Raw genomic sequence first — 13,658 nt, forward strand, 5'->3', positions numbered from 1 at the left:
GACACCACGTCTATCCTTGATATTATGATTTCTCTTGGGCCTTCAAGAGAAATCCTTCAATCTAGGAAACTAACTTAAACTTCCTAGTACAGGCGAGAAAAGCGGTGACGGGGATAAATATTATGGATGCCCCAAAGTGCGGACCTTAGCGGGATCACCACATGATTAGCCCGCTCCAATCGGATGGCCGGGCCCAGTCAGGCAGACCCGCGGCCGTGGCCAGCCCACTAGCAGAAGAAGCCCCGACGGCCAGCAGCAGTCCTCGCATGGAACACAGGGTGCCTTCTCGACCCACGACACCGTGCAGGGGATTAGGAGCTGAGCCGACCCCCAAGGGAAAGGCTCCGCCTCGCCCGACCCCCGGAGGGAAGGCTCTACCTCGCCCAACCTAGAGGACGCGGGCTCGGCCTCGCCCGAAGGGAAGGCTCCGTCTCACCCGACCCCAAGGGGAAGGCGGCTCAAAGGTGTGAGACTTCAGAGGTCCCGCACCGCCCTCAACTACTACGCATTTAAGGAGAAATACTTTCATCTACAATCCGCTCAATTTGAGGACCCATAGTCCTAAGAACACTAAGCACACAAGCGGACCAAGATGCATACTTTGAACCATCAAGCAAGAGAAGTTCTAGCAATACTTCACCTCCCGTAGACATCTTCTCTCAAGGCGGTTAAACCTGAAATTGAGAGCCTCGCCTCTGGTACCAATTGAAAGGACCTTTGATGTCGCCTAGAGGGGGGTGAATAAGCGGTTCTGAAATTTTACACAAAAATTTGTAGCGGAATTAGTAACTTACGGAAACTCTGGAGATTTCTCCGAAATCTCCGCAACTTTCGGAGTTTTCGCAGAAATCTTCGAAGTCTCCGGAAATAACACAAACTACACAATACGCCTATTGAAACCGCAAAAAAAGTAGATCGATGAATTACCATACACCGGTGAGTTGTTTCCAAGGTATTTCACTAGAAGCTTGCGGCTCAAACCTTCAGAAGTGATAGATTGAGATAAACCTAGAAAGGAGCTAGCACAAGCAACAAGTAGTGAAATCAACAAATCAAGAACAAATGACACAAGGATTTGTTTACCGAAGTTCGGATCCCTTCACGGGTTCCTACGTCTCCATTGGGTGCTTCCAAAGAAGCCGGGTCGCGCTCAACCCTTTCCGCACTTCACTTCTTGATTTCTTCCCTTGCGGAGGCGAAATCGAAGCCTTCAAAAACTTCCCGCGGCACACCACAAGCTTGGGTGCTCACCGAGCGATGCCTATCCGTCTAGGAGGCTTGACCTCCAAGAGTAACAAATGCTTCGATGATTTCTCGCTATGAACTTGAGTGCTCAAGAATGGATTTGCTCACTTTCTTTCAATCTTGCTTCCCAATCTCTCTCTCAACCCCAACTCATCTCTCTTCTCAAATCTCTTGCAAATCTATAGTGGGGAGGGCTTCTTAGGGCTGTGGATATGTGTTTCTCGTGGAGGAACTCAGCAACAACAAATGGGAGACTCCAAAAACTAGCCGTTGGGCTATTAAGTTCCGGAATCTTCGGAAAATCTCCGAAGACTCCGGATCCAAAAACTAGGCGTTAGGTTCAAAACAGATCTGGAGATTCCACAAAAATATCCGGAATCTCCGGACAAAGTTAGCATTTTCCTTTTCATTTTTCTCAGAAATCTCCGGAATCTCCGAAACCTTCAGAGTTTTTGCAAAAGCCTTCGGAGTTTCCGCAGGTCTACCAGACAAGTTCGGTGACCTAAGAGAAAACACCATAACTTTTTACTCCGAACTCCGAATTCGATGATCTTGGACTCTATGGAAAGCTTATTCAGAGGACTACCCATTCCAACTGTAAATAAGGTCCAAGACCACCCGGTGCAAGTTTTGTGACAAGTGTTTCTCTCATGTTAGCAGTTGAAAGATTAGGTTTGAGCACCAAGAGATAAGCAAAGCTATCAACGTTGCATCCCTCCTGATAGTACAGCATTACCTATACGCAAGATCGAATAATAAACACAACATAAACCTCTTGAGCTTGAATATCATTATCATGCCGCTTTTCTTCAATATCATACTTTGAGGGTTTGCAAACATTTCCTTTGCCTCTTTCTTGAGCATTATCCTTCTTGAGCTAGTGCCTTACGGTTCTTGACCATATGTGATCAATAATCAACTTGACATCCTCAAGACACCTAAATCCATATGATTCAACAATGATTGATGCTTACCAACTTGTGACTAACCATGGCCTTGATTGGTCCATAAGTGCTAGCACTAACTTGATTCTTCACCTTAGCATGGGTTCATCGGTGCCAAGCCCTTTGTTTGCCCTTCTCCCTCGCTTAGTACCTTGTAGCCAAGTTCTTACTAACCCTTAACCATCTTGCCATCTTAAATCACATGTAGCCTTACACCACAATATGTACTCATTGAATTCCATTTGTTTAACAAATTGATCCATATATAAACTTTGTGATCAAGCAACCAAGAATCTTCACTTCTATTGAATATTAATCTTTTGATCACATTTTTTCCTTCTTGATCAAACTATCAATGCATTATACTCATTGAATTCCATTTGTTCAAAAAATTTATCCATATACCAAATTTGTGATCAAGCTACCAAGAATCTTCACTTCTATTGAAATAGTAAGCTCTCGATCATATTTCTTCCTTCTTGATGGAAATATCAATGAATTATCAATCTTTACTCATTCATACAAGCAATCTATTATTGGGACCATATAATAGCCCTTGCTACTATGTCTCTTTTGCCTTTTCAATTTGCTTGCCCTTTCTTCAATTTGAGATATTATAATCTTGGTATACTTCTTTGCAATGAGACCTATCCAAATCTCATCAAACTCATTAGTTCTTTAATTTTGCGTAAGAGCAGAGTAACGAGCCCATGTTGTGCCTAGCAATTCCTCCTATCGTAGGTGATGGTAGGGGTTCTCACAGCTTATCCGTGAGAAGAAATTTTCCTGAACTAGCTCTATGAGTGAGGGATGAATCTCGTAGCTAGATAAGGGATTAGGTTCCAGAAAGGATGGCTCTAAAGACTCACCCCGAAGGGTCGAAAGGTGTGTATGAGGATAACCTTCCAAGGGTAGAGGGGGTGAAGGTATGTCACACCCGATTTATAAGAACATAAATCGAGCAATCATATATGCGCCAGGATCAAGTCACGCATATATACAACAGATTATCAAGATATCACAACACATGTCACGAATAAAAGCGTATAAATTATAAAATGAATATCTTTATTACAACTGAATCAAGAATCAGTTCAAGGAATGCGGAAGCGTAAAATGAATACATGAAGAGCTGGGCGCCACAGGGACATCGACTGGGGGACAAACGCCTAGAAGTCGTCGAAGCCGCTGACGTAGTCCTCCACGTTGCCGGGCACTGAGCAGCAGTCGAAGATATCCAAAATAGAACAGAAGAGTAGAGAGGCAAGTGTGAGTACAAACTAGTACCCAACAAGTATAACACAAACTATGAGGCTCTAGGCTAGCTGACTCAACTGCATTAGCTTTTAGTCTTGGCAAATTTTATTAAAGCTAGTTACTACCAGTGGATGAGTTACCATCAACCCAATTGCATAATAAATTAATCAATATTAATTAAGAACTACTGAGAACCATCCAAACCACAACCACCCCGGGGAATCTTCCTAATCAAAGGTTGATAACCCCACTAATCAGACGGAGGATCTGGGCCGCTCATGACTGTGAGCACAGCTGATATATCAGTTTTACACTCTCGAGAGGTTGCACAACTTTACCCACAAGTCGTGAGCTACGCTAGTTGTTCATCACACTGCCTTAGGTGAGGTGGCTAGCAAGCACACTACGAGACCGTTACAAAGGACCACGTTGGTAAGGTGTAACCGCTAAGGATTCTGGATCAGCGACGATGGGGCCCACCTCCGGGGGTACAAGACACACAGCACAGACCAAGCTGGAGGAGCAGGGACCATTGAAGCTTACCACCCCTCTTGCCCACGCAGGTAAGTTACTCCCGAACCAACACGACCTAATTAGTAAGTCAAGACCGTCCCATTCCAGTCTTGTGGTTGCGCGGTTGTCCCAGGTTGTCGCTCTATGAACCAGTCCTTAGGGAGAGTGGCCAACCAAGCACTAAGCACCGTGCTGGCCCCCTAAACCATGTTTCTATCAAAAATATCTTTTAAGGACGCACAAACCACTCAAGCACACAACACAGAGGGTCGGCTCCAGAATTAAGTTGCATAAGACCATTAATCAAATTAATTAAAAAGGACCAAGATTTGTTATAGCGCAGCAACCTAGCACAACTAACCAAAAATGCAACCCATAGGATATATATAAGGATATAAAGGTGGCTAGGAAGTCCTTATAGATATACAGTATTAAAATGCAGTATGAAATTGTATTTAAAAGTGATAGGAGGTTCATGTTATACTTGCCTTCCTCGTACTCTCCCGGCTGCTGCTCGAGCTGCTCGGAAGATGGCTGCTCCTGGTACTGATCCAAAGGCTCCGCGTCTACTCACGATCATCAAGCATAGTTCACACATACACACATGCACAAACAATAGCAAACTATAAGAAAACAGTACAACATTACATAGAAATAGCACACAAAACTAGTCTAAAGCTATCCTACGCGTTACAACGATCGCGTGGATATAAAGAACACCTAAAACGGAGCTAAAACGCGAAAACTACGCTTAAAACAAGGTCCAGGGACCTACTTGCGAGAAAAACATGACTTACAGGGCTTCTGCACAAAAACCGAGGACTTAAACGTAAATAAACCCTAGACGCAAGGGCTAGCTAGCTAAAAACCTCAGGCTGGACCGCGGGCATGAAAACTGGGAAGCTCAGGGGTCTAAACGAATAAAACAGGACTAAAACATAAATACTTTTGAACTAAAGGGTACTGCGGGTTGATTTCCCTAAAGGACAGGGGCTCTTTAGCAAAAACGACGGGCTGAAGCGGTATGTTTTAATCCGGGCCGTTAGATCTAAGGCGGGTGGCTGAGATTAGATCCATTAACCGAAGTGGTACGCGCAAATCTCAGCCCTTGGATCGGGATCTGGCGGTTGGGATCTATTACGATCTAGATCTAATCCCGAGCGCAGGATGCGGATCGGACGGCTCGCGGCGAAGGGGTATGTGGGATCTAATCCTACGCGTTGGAGACTGATCAGACGGCTGGGATTAGACTCACACGGCGAAGGGGTATCTGCGGATCTGGACGCTTGGATCTCGATCGGAGGGTGCTGGTCCAAGAGGTAAGCGAGATCTAATCCTACACCTCCACTACAGATCGAGCGGCTGAGGGCTTTCCGGCCGGCTCTGGCGGCGGCGGCTACTGGGCACGGCGGAGGGCGGCCGGAGCTCGCCGGAGACGCGCGATTGGGCACTTCCGGCCTCGATTCGGGGTACGGCTAGCACAGGAAGAGAGAGTGGATGACGGCGATCCCGTCTGGGCCATCAGCGCGACGGATTGGGGTCGGGTCGAAGCTCCCCACGACGGAGGGCGGCACGGTGTCGCCGGCGAACGGTGCGTCAGGTTTCCGGCTCGGGTTTGAGCCGAGCCTGGCACGGCGCAGCACCAGCGTGACCCCAGGAGGCTACTGAGGGTCTTAGCACGGGCGTACGGCACAGGAGGGGGGCGGTCGACGGGAAGGGTCTTACCCGCGGTGGTGAGGGGAGATCGGAGCTCGTGGCAGGAGGCCTTGGGGTGCGCTGCAGGGTTCCAGGTGCTTCGGTCAGCGGCGCCCACAGGTGAGGAAGGTTGTGCCAGGGTTGGGGAGACCGGAGACGCGCCGGCGAGGGTGGAATTTGGTGGCGCAGGGGGCGGCAACGGCGGTGGTGCCGTAGCCCTGCTCCCACGTGGCACGGCGGGGTGCTAGGGTTGGAGGCGGCGGAGCACGGGTGGGGGAGGAGAGCGCAGGGGTTGGGGGTCCCACTTATGGGGCGGCGGAACCCTCGGCGTGCGGGCCCAGGCGCGGGCGGCGCGAAGATCCCGGCGGCAGAGCTGCTCGGCCGTTGCGGAGGGGAAAGGAGAAGAAGCTGACCCGTGGCCCCCGGCTGGCAGAGGGAGAGGAAAGGAGAGCGGGGGAAACGAGCGCTGGCTCGGGCTAGGGAGAGGTGGGCCGGGGCGCGGCCCACGCGGGGGAAGAGAGGGGGAGGGATGCTGGGCCTCAGGTGGCCCATGCGGGGGAGAGGGGAAAGGAAGGCTGGGCTGGGCCAAGGCTGCTGGGTTGGGCTGCCTACTTTTGCTCTTTTTCCTTTCCTTCTTTTGTTTTTCTAACTCACTAATTCAAACAATTCTAACTGAATTCAAATACCATTCGAATTCAAACTTATACACTCAACACAAATAAAGCAATGCTGCGGCATGAATGCACAAACATTTTAATCCTATGATAAATTTTACTTTCTTGCGTTATAAAATTACTTTAAATGCGAGATAAATTAAGGAAAACTCTGAAAATTTTATTCTAGCCAAAATAAATTCATTAAAATTTAAGAAAAATACCTTAGGGTGTTACAAGGTAGAGATTAAAAAAAAAGCAAAAGAGACGAGGGTGAACTGGGTAGCGGGGGTGAAGGTAGAGGTAAGGCAAAACCAAAGATATGATTTTTTTAAAAAAGAAAAGATAAAGATACGAGGACAAACCAGGTTCAAAGAAAGATACAGCAACCGTTCCCCGGCAACGGTGCCAGAAAGCTTGTTGACATTTCTTAGCATCATCACCAGGATTGTTAGTCCTAGGCAACGTCACCAGAAATGTTTGTTGGTATTTTAACGACTACGAATAAATCCGCAAGCGTACGGATACCGTCGTAGCTTTCACCCGAGAGTATTCCAAGGGTTATCAAATCCAAGGGAACGTGTGTGCACTAACTTCTACTTAATTGGTCCAAGGACACACCAAGATAAGTGGCGAGGATAGAGAGGATTCCTAAGGTAGTACTAGAGATGAGTTAAAGGTCGATCTCTCGGGCAGAATACTCGCTTCGAGCACCGGCTTACCCCTGAAATGGTTAGGAGACTCCGGCCAACCGCTCTACGCTATATCCGAACGTGGAGAATTACAAAGGACCAACAGGTCTGTCACCACCTGTGGCCTACCTCTACAAACCGTGGGATATAAGGCAAACGAAGGTAACCCTTAGCTTAGACACCATGTCTACACTATTGATTACTACTGTAGTCTGACTATGTCTGATATCCCGTTGCAAACTACGGTACTCTATATAAATACAAAGCGACGAACCCGCGAGTAAGAGAACTGATCGCACTCAAGTATAAATACTATGCAAGAAAGGAATCACAAATACTAACTTACTTTACTAGAAGGAAGCCAGCATCCGTACAGGTACATATCTAGAGCAGAGTGCTGAGGAACTCAGCACTCCTCCGAGCTACTCCTTCTCTCTCTCCCTATTCTATGCACTAGCCTAAGCAGCGCTTCGCCTTGGAGTTGAGCACTACATCTTCAAGTGAAGGTGTTGATCCAAATGGTGGTGTGTGTGAATGAGGTGAGAAGGCCTCCTTTTATAGCCTCCAGGGGTGGTTTCCGCCATCTCTTCGTATGGAAACCTTAGACACCGCCTCTAAAGAGATAAGGATGATCTTCTCGCCAAAGATTGGGCAGCCGGGAAGCCGTCCAGGTTCGGCCAAACCTGGGGGTCGGCCGAACCCAGATGGCACTGCCCCAGGTCTGCCTTCCTTTGGACAACTAACAGGTGGGCCCTGGTGGTGATTCATGCCTTGGCGTGCCCGTTTGGTCTGATTTGTGGGCTTCAATCCTGTGTAGAGCAGCGGATGATCTTCTGTGCATTTATACTGCATCTTCTTCGTGTTTACTTCTTATTTCAGACTTGTGTTCCTGAAATGTCTTATTGGACAACACATATGTGGATCTAGGTTAGTAATAAGAATATACAAGTAAGAGGTATGGTTTTCCTTTATTTGTGAGTATAGTTGACGGTCGGATTTTGCATTTAAGGACCGTCAACAGTAATCTGTCCCGTTCCCTTGGCCTATAAAAGAGAATGGGGGGACTCTGGAGGGGGATCATGGGAACACTCAACCATCAGAGACTTAGGATTCCTCTCCGTCTCTCGACCGTTTGTAACACCTACTGCAAACTAGTGCAACTTACATGAGCAGCCACGAACTGGACGTAGGGACATTCGCTTGAACTAGTATACATCCTTGTGTCTACTTTGCACACCATCCGGGCTAGATGCGCAATCACAAATGCACTAGTCGGCGGTCCAAAACACCGACAGTTGGAGCGCCAGGTAGGGGCCTTTTGCGCATCTTGTCAATTTCAGCAGCCGCAGATGGCTAGCCACATCAGAGCCTAGGTCCCGGGCGCGCTCATGCATTTCGGGAGCTTGGACTTCATCGTCACCATGGAGGGAGAGCTGGAGCAAGTTTGCACTTCCGTCTCGCCCCTTCGCGCCATCGACCTCGACTCCATCATCGAGGCCCTCGAGGAGTTGAAGCTGCCCGCACCGAAGGCCTGTGCCTAAGCGGCCAGCCCCTCGATTCTAACCACAAGAGGCCGAAGCACCAGCTCAACACCTTCCTAGGTCCCTGACCAACCCAGCAGGACTTGCGCTGCGTCCTCTCCTCGCTTGCTAATGTCATGGCACAACTCTCCGGAGGAGAACCGCTCTCCCCAGAAATATTTACCGGGAATGTCCATTTGGCTTGCGCAACGCAGCGGAGGCCGTGCGCTGCCTCGCAGCGCCGCACATTTGCCCATCTCCCATGGACATTGAATTCATGGGGATGACCAGCAGGGGGAGCCATCACCCCTCGTGTGAATGCTTCATGGCGGATACCTCTGACGGGCACGTCGAAAGTATCCCCGAGGGGGTGACTACTCCCCCGGATCGCACCCATGCCAAAACCGGAAGGGGTGCAAATGCTCCACCACCCCTACAGCTAGAACAGCTGTGGGAGCGGCAGCAAGAGCTCAAGGAAGCGCGACTCCAGCAAGAGCAAGAGCAAGCCGAGCTTGAGCACGAGATCGGTTGCCACAGGGAGGGTGGATGTGCGCGCCACCGCCGGCGATGTAAACTGGAGGATCCTTGAGGATGGTGGGGGTCCCCCACACTTCGCCCGCATGAGCCAGAACATCGCCACTACAGCAGCCTTGCTCCAAGGGCTCCAGGAGCTTCCAACGCCCGAAGGCCGCCGCGCCCTTCACAAGCTCCGCACGTTGCTCGAACGCGCAACAGAGGAGTAGGCAGAGAGCTCGCTCTCTCAATGACGCAGGCATGATTCCAGCCAGCGCCTACCTTCGGAACCGAGCGCCAAGGACAAATCCATCCACCGAACACCATGCGCCGGCGAGAGACCCGCTAGGGCCCCGATTCATAAGCGTCTCAGTACCGACCATGACGCGCGCCACACCTTGAACCCGAAGGCGCGGACGGGAAGATGAGTGAGAGGCAGCCAGCTGTGGATACTACCCTCATCGCGTCAGGCGCTACGACAGCGCAGAGGACCGAAGCCCGAGCCTCGTTGCACCAGGTCCTAGGGTTCTCAGCTCACGCATCTGCAACGTGATGTTTCTGTCGTGATATCAACCTCCGATGAACATCCTGAGGTACGCTAGGGAAACGATCCCCGGCCTATGGCTCGAGGATTACTGGCTCACCTACCGAGCTGGGGGAGCAGACAATGATTATTTCATCATCCGCAACCTGCCACTATTCCTAGCTGACTCGATGTGAACATGGCTGGAGCACCTCCAGTCCGACCGGATTCAGAACTGGTCGGACCTCAAGATCTTCGTGGGGAACTTCCAGGGCACCGACGAGCGCATTGGGAACCTGTGGGATCTAAAGAACTGCCAGCAAAAGCCGGTAGAGGCTCTTCATGAGTATATCCAGCGCTTCTCTAGGGAGTGCAACGCGCTGCCCGATGTCAACAATGCTGACATCATCGAGGCATTCCTGTCCGGGACCATCTGCAAGTCCCTGATCCACAAGCTGGGCTGAAAGGGCCCGTCGACCACCAAGGAGCTCCTCGACATCGTGACCAGCTACGCCCCCGGCGAGGAGGAGGTCGGAGCAATCTTCGACCGACCTCGACTGCGGAGCACCGAGGGTTAAGGCATAAAGCAAGCAGGGAGCAGAGGCATCCCTCGAAGATGCCATGGACCAGCTTGACGAAGCACACAACGTCTTCCTCCTCCATTCGGCCAAATACCAGCAAGCGTTGCGCCGGTACCACGGCCACCGTGTGTGGGGCCAGGCGTTCAACATCGGTGATCTGGTGCTTCGCCTCGTCCAGAGCAACAAGGGCCGTCACAAGCTCTCCTCACCCTGGGAGGGACCGTCCATCATCGTGGAAGTGCTCCGATCAGGCACCTACAAATTGCAGATTGTCGACAGCGCAATCCTCACCAACGCGTGGAACATCAAACAGCTACATCATTTCTACCCTTAATCTTTCCAAGTGATAAACGCACTCGTGTCAATTAAAAGCACGGTTGCTAGGGAGCAAAAATGTTTTTCCTTATTTGTTTTCTCACTCCTTAGTGACACTCGACCCCAGCGACAGCAGGGGTCGGGCCTCACTCGGGGGTTGCTAGGGACATACCTACTCGAGAAAACCTTTTGCGTCCGACCCCTCTCCTATGCTAAGGTCAGATGATAAGAGGTGCGAAAGAGCGCACCCTAAGTAAAACTGGTCGGCCTGCGAGAAAACCACGCCCCAGTGGCTACGGTGCCTTTGCTCACTAGTGTGATCATAGCCTTATCATTCGCAGCTCGGTTCTGTCACCTCAGCACTAGGAAGGGCCGGTTGGCATCAACCTTTTCTTTTTTTCATAAAAAGACCGAGAGCTTTCTCGGCCGAAACAAAAACTTAAAACTTGTTTAGATATTACAAGTTCCTGCGCATCATGGCCCAGTTCATCTACCGAGCTAGACTAACTAATCTTTCAGGAGGATTTCATCCTCCATACTTGCAGACAAGTCCCGTGCAAAGGGGGCCACCTCCTCCTCGATCAATCTTCTCGAGAGGCGCGCGCACGCCTTCCATGGCCTATCCCCTTGAAGGACACGCCCAACGGCAGGGAGGCCAGGAGCGCACCCACAGCTAACAAGGGATACAGGGCTGAAAACGTTCTTACAACCCATTTGAGGCCTAGGGTTTCAAAGGTTGGCCCACCGACGGGTTCACAGCCGCCCAAGGGCACCATCGGAGCGAGGGGTGGAAACGGATGGGTCCAGTAGCGGCCAGTACCTGGGCCCACGGACGCCTTGGGCATCCTGACCCACATTCGAGTCTTCGCTTGTGCATAATCCATGGTTTTTCTTCGAAGAAAGGTAACGAGCCATCGGGACCGTTCGAACGGACCTGAGAACTATATGGATTGGCTGCCGAGAACCTGGAGTCGGTCATTAGCTGACCCATGCCGGATCCCTGCGCATGGGAGCCGAGGCCCCACTCAAACCGACCCGTTATCAGCTCATGTTCTATCCAACGAGGAAAAATGTGGCACGGCTCAGCCCCTCCGTCTTGTCGAAGAAGACGCTTGAGGGAAGATGCTCGCAGGACGAAACGATCCCTCGATCGGACCGCTACGCGTGGGGGCTCGGCGGTCGGAATCGCGAAGAGACCAAACACGCGGACGCAAACAAAACACGAGGTCGGAACCAGGAGGAAATCTCCTTTGCCCCTCGGAGTCCCCCCGTGCAAAAAAAAGAATGTATGGGAATATCCAACTCCCCCACAAGCTTGAACGCTACTATTGGGCCAACACGTCGCGTGCAGCTCGATTACGACGTGCCGGCTAACCCTCTACGTGAATCTCTGATTTGCCTAGAGGCTCACGAGCTACAACCAGTGGGTACGCTCGCACGCACCCAACAAGCCTGGTGGAGAGAGATCACTCTCAAGTCACATCAATCTAGATACAAACCCAGGCACGCTATTTCACGCTCTGCGCGAATCTCTGATTCGCCCGGAGGCTCGGGGGCTACTGACGAGGATATATATCATGGACGCCCCAAAGTGCGGACCTTAGGGGATCACCATGTGGTTAGCCCACTCCAATCGGATGGCCGGGCCCAGTCATGCAGACCCGCGGCTGTGGCTAGCCCACCAGCAGAAGAACCTCGGACGGCCCAGCAACGGTCCTGGTGCGGGACATGGGGCGCCTTCCCAACCCACGACACCGCGCAGGGGATTAGGAGCTGAGCCGACCCTCAAGGGGAAGGCTCCGCCTCGCCCGACCCCCAGAGGGAAGGCTACGCCTCGCCCGACCACGAGGACGCGGGCTCGGCCTTGCCCGACAGGAAGGCTCCGCCTCGCCCGACCCTAAGGGCAAGGCGGCTCAAAGGTGTGGGACCCCCGAGGTCCCGCGCCGCCCTCAACTACTACGCATTCAAGGCATCATACCTGAGGTCAGACCCTCAGCTCCAAAACTGGGATTGACGCGCCTTGACAAGATGACACGACCGATGGAGGCGATGGGTCGTGGCAAGTCAAACCTCCAGCATGAGAACGGGGATAGGCGTGCCTCAACAGTTGACACGACTTGCGCAGGCGACGGGCCAGAACAGGTAATGATGTCCTCATGCCGTCCTCCGCACCGGGGCGTGCCGCACGGTCACTTCCGCCGGGGCGCGCCGCACGGTCACATCCGCCATCATCTACAAGACTAGTGGGGCCAACACATGGGGGAGGAGGACGGCGGGGTCGCGGAGACGCCCTCCCTCTCTCTCTCTCGTGTAATCTGTCATGTTCCCTTGGCCTATAAAAGGGGATGGGGGACTCCAGAGGGGGATCGAGCGAACACTCAGCCATCAGAGAATTGGGATTCCTCTCCCTCTCTCGACCGTTTGTAACCCCTACTGCAAACCAGTGCAAGTTACATGAGCAGCCATGAATTGGACGTAGGGACATTCCGTCCGAACCAGTATACATCCTTGTGTCTACTTTGCACACCATCCGGACTAGACGCGCAATCATAAATTCAATAGTCGGTCCGGAACACCGACAAGCGGTAAGATAAGTTTTTGAAAAACAAGCTAAGAAATAAAATCTAAGCTAGAGGCAAAAACTCTGCAAATCAAGTCAATATAACTTAGAAGAATAAAGTACAGAAAGTAATGCTGACTCGAAAGCTAAAGAAGATAAATGATATTGATAATGTCAAAGGGAAAGGATAATAGAGACCAAACTCCTGAAGATGAATCTGAAACCCCGAGACAAACTTAGACTCGGCTCAACTCTAACTCCTAACTACTACTATCTAACTCTAGATAGGAAGTGAAAGATAGTGAAGAAATCCTTTTGTGTGTGTGTGTGTGTTTACAAGTGATGCCTTCACCCCCTATTTATAGTCTAGGAGTGAGGAACAAGTAGGTGTGTTAGCTGTGGCAGTTGGCGATGAAGTGGGACCAGCCAGCCTGAGGGGGCGGCCGGCCCTTGGATCCCACCATCTTCATCATGTGCAGCTTGGATTGCTTCTTGGAGACTGTTTGTCCAATGGCTGTAGGCGGTTACATAGTCGTGGCACGGAAGACTAGGCCAACCAGCCTAAGTGGGATCTTTCACCCACACGCTGGGTTGGTATCATTTGTGCGTGTTTTCTCTGAATGTGGGCCATCCAATTCAGGGGAGAC

The sequence above is a fragment of the Panicum hallii genome, chromosome 5 (assembly GCF_002211085.1).
Source record: "Panicum hallii strain FIL2 chromosome 5, PHallii_v3.1, whole genome shotgun sequence".
In the NCBI taxonomy this organism is placed as follows: Eukaryota; Viridiplantae; Streptophyta; class Magnoliopsida; order Poales; family Poaceae; genus Panicum; species Panicum hallii.